Below are 7273 nucleotides of genomic sequence, written 5' to 3'. Positions count from 1 at the left end.
TTCAGAAATAGTTACAAAATGAAAAACAACAATGGAGATATCCAGACAGAGTAAATATTCCTTTTATTTGCTGTATTTGTTGCTGTAGTTCTTTGTGTGTGTGTCTGTGTTTGTTTGTTTGTTTGTTTGTTTGTTTGTTTGTTTTAACAAATAACCAGATTACATTTCTGTTGTCAAGGAGCATTTAATGGAAATTTCCAGCACCAGCTTTTATTTTATTTTATTCCCATCCAAAGGATGTTTAAAAAAATCCAGGATATATCACAGCAAAAACCAAAAACAAAAGACTTATATGATTCAATACTTATATCAAGTTCCTTGGCCATTCCACCTCCTCCTCATTGGATGGGAGAGGGGAAGCACAGACGGTGCCTTTCAACACTTAAGATTTTTAGGAAACTGTTCCTTAAAAAAAAAAAAGAGAGGCATGTTCATATCAGTTGTACAACAACCATAGCCAACAGTGAACAAAAGCACAGGTGAGATCTGACTAATAAATGGCTACAGTTGCTTACAGTGACATGGGATCTGAATGGAAATTGGCCAGTTTTTCAATCAAGTGATACTCCTTTCCTCCTCCCTGCCCCCCTTGGCTTCTACAGGGAGTGGAGGCTCCAAGTGGATGCAAAAGCAGCATCAAGAGATACCAGCCAGTAAGAAGTGATTCTCTCTGTTGTGGGAGCTCTCACGACTTTGTAGTACTCTAGAAGAGCCCATTGTTTCAGATAAGCCAATAACATCTACAGCTCAAGCTTTCAATAACCATACAGTCAGTAGCCAATGCTAATAAATATATACAAGATTAAACAATCCACTAATAATTCATACTCAGGTCTAATGCAGGAGTGGGTGATTATATGTGAAAATATTTTCAGAGTGCCTGGTTTCTTCCAGCTGGTAGCAAACTTAAGATAATGCTGCAGACTATAGTTTATAATTAATTAATATTAATTAAGCCATTTAAAAAGCAAATCAATGTAAAGATGCACACCCTCAGGGTCCTTTTAGTATCCACTCTGTTGGGTTTCATGGCCTGACAGATATGGCACATGCACACATACACATTTTCATTGGTGCTATAAATAATTACAGAATATCCTGTTATTACACCAAATGTTTCTTTAATATAGTAACTCTGTACCACTGATCAAGATATAAACCATTTCAGCATACTTTCACAAAAAGTAATCTTTCTATAACTTTGAAGCAGCCATGTGTTGGTAAAGGACCTCCTAATGACAACAATTGTCACATTTCTTCTTGGGACTTATATTCCCCACTTGCACATTGATTCTTGCAAAATGTTAAGCACCTTGTCTATTTACAGTATGGCCATCTGTTAAAGCACCAGTATACTTCCCACTTGCAAGATGATACGTCAGTTCCAGTAACAGGTAATTAATAAAGGAGCGTGAAATCTCTCTCCTTTTACCCAAAGATCTCTTCCTCCATCCCAGGAATGCCATATGCTTGTTTATTTATTTAGTACAATAGAAACCTATTGACACTACATTACACATCCACATAAAGAATATATGATAAGTTTACTGCCAAATCAACAGATGGACAAGGCAACAGGAACCTAAGAAGTGAACCTAAGAAGTGCCATGTGGAGTCCAACCATGTTGTAAAGGAAGATGGTAGGGAGGCAGGCAGTATAAAGGTGTTGCTGCACCTTCCCACAGTGTACCAGCTTAGAGCAAAGCTGTGCTATAATATGGATAGTGTTTCAGTTGTGATATATAAAACACAAAAAATAAAAGTTCATAAAGTAAAACTAAAATTTTAGATCAGCATCAATAAAAACAAAGTTGGTAGCTACAAGTTGATTTCAGTGTATATCATATGACATTATATATAATCAGGGACTTCAAGGCAGCATTTAAAGCCCAGTATAAGAGTATATAACTCAGATTATTGAACTTGAGATATGTACAAGTCTAGTGTCTGCACATTTCTTCATCACACCATCTCTTCCCAGTGCGCTGTGATTAATCCCAGAAGTCTTCTATAATCCAGGTTTCATTTTACTACTGAATCTGTAAACTACGGTCACTAAGACAAGCTACGATTGTAAAGTCTGACTTGAGTTTTTAGTTTTTATCTGGCAGTTCTGCTTGAAGATCAGAATGTTAAAGTGGATTCCTTCTTCCTTGCATATAATTACTGCTGGTAGCCTACAACTGCATGAGTGCCAGGGGCCAATTTTCTATCCCCCAGACTTCCTGTGGACTTACCCCACAGCAAATGGAAAATAGTTTTGTTTTCCTTCCATTTTTCCTTCAAAGTGGTGACTGGAAGTAATGTCATGTCACTTCCCAGTTACCATTTTGGAGGGGAAACAGAGGGAAAATGAAGTATTTGAAAGGTGAGAAGGATTCTGAGGGGATCGGACAGAGTTTTTCTTGGGTGTCTTTTCACACAGTTGAAACAGCTTTGACTGTACCTTCGGGATGATTTGCCCCAAACTCACGGCATCTTATTTTCTTTAAAATATAGGGGTTCAGGAGTCTTTACGGGACTTCATGGGTCACAAAAAGTGAGTTCCAGAGCTCACACACAGCCCAAAGGCCACACATTCTCCATGCCTGACATGCATTGTTTCACTGGTTAGAAGGATGCAACATTGACCTTTCTCACAATGAGCAACTTACTGAGTGTTTGTTGTTGTTGCTGTGCGCCTTCAAGTAACTTCTGACTTATGGCAACCATAAGACGACCCTATCATGGGGGTTCTTGGGAAGATTTGTTCAGAAGAAATTTGTCATTGCCTTCCTCTGAGGCTAAGAGCAAGTGACTTGCCCATGGTCTGAGTTTCATGGTCTTCACAGTCATAGTCCAGCACTCAAACCACTACACCTTGCTGGCTTTTACTGAATGTAAATGGGTGCAATGCAAGGGAAAGCTAGCTAAACAGAATGATTTTGAAAGATTTAGGTCACAACTACACATGCATTGGCTTCTGGCATATCAAAACTCAGTCACCAGGGCTGGTTCCAATTTTGAGGCAAGTTGGGCAAGATATTGTCAATGGGTCTCTTCCCTCAGTAAATCTTTTGAGTTAGCATCTCAGCTGCCATTGCTGTTGCTCCTCCTAATCTTTTATATTATTGCTATTGCCTCATTAGACCTAAGTACCCTAATGGCACCCAACTGATCTGGGAAGCTAAACAAGTTCATCCCTGGGTTAGTACTTGGATGGGAGGCCACCAAGGAATACCAGGCACTGTAGACTATACTTCACAGGAACAAAAAATCACCTGTGAGAATCTCTTACCTTAAAAAAAAAAAACACACACACACAATGAAATTCATGGGATCACCAGGGCACAGGTGACTTGAAAGTGCACACACCCATTCCCCTCTTGTTTGGCAAATGGAAAGCCAGTAAGCAGTCAGGTAGGACCTTATCACATGGCGGTTTTTGCAACTCCAATCTGAAGCCTCTCCGGGTCCAACCATGTGAATTCACACTATAATGTGATTAACTATCACATGTGATTGCTTTCTATGGGGGGTCTTTCCGAGGCGGATCCACAGTCAAACCAAAGTGACTCCTGATTTTTGTGAATTCGGTAACAAGCCAATTCACAAAAATTGTTTCCAAGCTCCCTTCGATTTCAATCGGAATTGGTCTGGTCTGGAAGATCACCCTGATCTCGCCCCCCTTGCCCCCTGCATCCTGTTCCTTCATCCTCCTCCCCCCGATCCTGCTGCCCTGGCCCCCTGCATCCTGCTCCTTCATCCTCCTCATCATCATACACCCTGATCCTTAAGGTGAAGCTGTCATGGGGATTTTCTTGGTATGTTTCTCCAGAGGGGATTTGCCCTGGGCTTCTTCTCAGCCCCAATGAGCATGTGCAAGGGTGCCAATTCAAATAGTTGAATCAGTCTGGTGTGGTAATTTATTTTACACTTGCTCCACTTTGCCTCAGGAGTGACCACAATTTCGCTCTTCACGTGAGATAATTAATCATGTGAATTGCCTTGGATTCGAATTGTCTCTGCTTCCTCTTCCCTTCAGAATGGCTTTGGATTGGAATTCCTATTTCACGTGTGATAAGGGCTGTAGTTTCAGCTGCTGATCTTTTGTCTCATCATCGCTTTTGCCTCAGCTAGAGTGAGAGGCAGGTAAACAAGCAGATTGCAAAAGTGGTGAAATCTGGGCAAGTTTCTGAGTGGGTTTCTGCTGGGGTGTGACAGACCTTTGGCATGTGTGCCCTGTGATGCTTATCTTTGATGCCTAGGAATCCATAACCACACCCCAAAATAACAACAATCAGGGTTGAGTGGAAGGACGTAGATTAAGGCAATAAGTAGAGAAAGAAAAGGGAGTCAAATGCACTGAGAATGGATGTGCCCAGTCCTGACCAGTTTTCATCTGAATTTTCAGAATTTGGTGCTGATCCCACAAATTATAAGCACAGGAACACTTATACAGTTCTTTCCCATGATAATTTGCAAAGGTGTTAGAAACTTAAGTCCAAAATACCTGGAGGACCAGAGTCTGGGAACCACTGCTCTAAAAACAGCTGCATTGTAGACAATGTACAATAGACACCTCACAGAAGTATGTAGCTATGTTTAACAGAACAATATTCTGAATGATAAAAGCAGAAGTAGCTTCATTTGGATTCTCCCATGATGGTTTTCTCATCAGGAATTTGGTCCTGGCAATTAACCAGAATTGCTGGCCTTCCAAGTCAGTGACTTACCTAGCATATGAGCTACTATTTGTGTCTAGTGTGTGATCCCAAGGTCTTTTCCTCTTACATTTTTCAATCAACACAGTCAGTTTTACATGTGATAAATATGTTTCTTTTGCATTTATTGGTAAATTCCTCCTTTCTTGGCACAAGGATGCCTGTACTGCAGCCATTCACTCAAAACCACAAGGTTGTGAGTTCAAGACCAGCAAAAGGGCCCAAGCTTGACTCAGGCTTGCATCCTTCCGAGGTCGCTAAAATAAGTACCCAGACTGTTGGGGGCAAATTAGCTTACTTGCTAATTAGCTTACTTGCTGTTCACCGCTATGATCTTTGGAATAGCGGTAAATAAATAAATAAATAAATAAATAAATAAATAAAGGATGCATTTCCTTGAACAAAGAGGATGATGGGAAAGTGCAGTTACTGAACATTTTTAAACAAATCACAATATTTGTGGTTCTTAGGAGAATGGTGTACTTTCCTCAGCCAGAGTATTCTCTCTTTGCTAATGTAAGTGCTTGATTGGACCGCACTTTACAAGGGAAATATGAGGTTCAGCAAAACAGTGTGCTCCAGTCCTTATTATAACATGGGAAGACTTAGCAAAGGAGAATTGGCAAGGTGTGCAAGGTAAATGGATTTCTCGCCCATCCTATACTGCATTCCATTCAGTAATTAAAATAGCTGCTCACTTCTGCTTTACAGACAAATAAGTGACTACATGGTTAACAAAGATGTACATAGTGTTATAACGGAGCCAGATATCATAGGGCCTAAATCCAGGGATTATTGATGAACAAGGAGAATGGCACTATCTGTCACTATCAGCATCCGTTGACTCCCCTGTTCCCTCCTGGTTTACCTGCAGTCTTTATAGGAGTTGGAGGTCAAATGGATTTTTCCAGAAATAATGTATTGTTGACTTGTATCTCTATTACAATCCAAAGCATTTGTGGGAGGGGGGGTTGACAAGACCTCATTAGCTTTACAAAAGACCTACTCCAGGTGGAGATTAAATTACTTAGATTAACACAGCAGCCTGCATTTTTGGCCTCGTTGTGTGTGCGTTGCTGTAGAAGCTCTCCTTGTGAGACCTTGCACTTCAAAATTTACCACTACATACTTGCATGTATGTGTCTGATTTGGCCCTTAAATTTAACACATTTTCCCAGATGTTTAGACCCTCTTATCTTTGAAACAGAGAGATATTTCTGATGCCACATTTATTTATTGGACTGATAGAACAATTTATACAAAAAAACAACTGCTCAGGATGTTTTGAAACATGTCAGTTTTAATTGTGTTTAGGATAGCCCTCCCTGGAAAAGAACTAAGCTTTACACATATGAATTTCACAATTAATTTAAATAAATGCAAATTTAAAATTTCCTACAAATGAGAGGTGAGGTTGCTATAAAAGAAAAAAACATAGATTGGAAGGCAAAAAACAAGAAATAAATATAGATTATGTTTATAAAAGTTTGATTAAAAATCTAAAAAGTATCATGACATTGCATACATTAATTTTCATACATGTCCCATTTATGTTCAGAAGAAAACTGTTACCACCAGAAAAACAGAAAAATCTTTATGAATGAAATCTTATGTTTGGAGTATTTGGGGTAAGCTCTGATTTATATGCATTAACAATGCAAATATATGCCCACTACATGGCAGATAGCAAATAATGATTTGATTATGAACTTAATAATGTGTATATATCCCTTGACAACTTAGGGCTGTGCACGGCCTCCTAGTTTCTTTTCCATCATGACAAAACTGATTAGTGCACTTTTGAATACATTCAAGGGTCACAAAAACAAAACACTCTTGCATGATTTTCACAAATATCAGAGTCTGTGTTTGGTACATTTTTTCCTACGGTCACATCAGGAAAATATGGTGTATGCGAAGCTGCCTTAAAAACGCTCAATCTTTTCTTTGCTTTTCCTAAAAATGATTAGACTTTTGGAGCCACCTAGTGGTTTCTCAAAAAAAACAACAACCCTGAACTATACAAATCAGAAAGATCTCAACTGGTTCTTGATTTCTAGCATCTGAAAATGATCCATGCATGACTGAAAGTTTCAGATTGTAACCAAAGGCTGTACTCAGTTCTAAAGTACTCAGGATCCCATAGGTTAGAAATCTGCTATCCCTCCCTCATTGTCCTGTTCTCTTTTGTGTCCCCACCCTATTCTTCTTTCTCTGATCTCACCTCTGTCTTTGTACTGATTCAACCTGTATCAGTTTTCCAGGGGTTAGAAAACCCTTTCACCTCAGTGCTATTTTTATTCTGTTCTCCACTGCTCTTTTCCCCTTTGGTCTTTCTCTGCTTCCACATCAATGTTCATTTAGCCTTTCCTCCCCACCACTGTCCAGTAACAGGAGGCTTTCCCCCCCCACTTCTCCTTTCCATGTTGTCATATTCTAGCTGCCCAAATCCAGACCGCCCTATTTACATAATAAGCAAATTTTTGATCATTATGAAAATCATGTACAGGACTATTAAAAAGTTGGCTAATGTGCACATGCACACAGAGAGATTTTTCACTTCAAATAGC

Source organism: Sceloporus occidentalis, unplaced genomic scaffold (assembly GCF_023333645.1).
Source record: "Sceloporus occidentalis isolate IW3139 unplaced genomic scaffold, rSceOcc1.0.p SCAF_1, whole genome shotgun sequence".
NCBI classification, from domain to species: domain Eukaryota; kingdom Metazoa; phylum Chordata; class Lepidosauria; order Squamata; family Phrynosomatidae; genus Sceloporus; species Sceloporus occidentalis.
Note: the sequence above shows the minus strand (reverse complement) of the source record.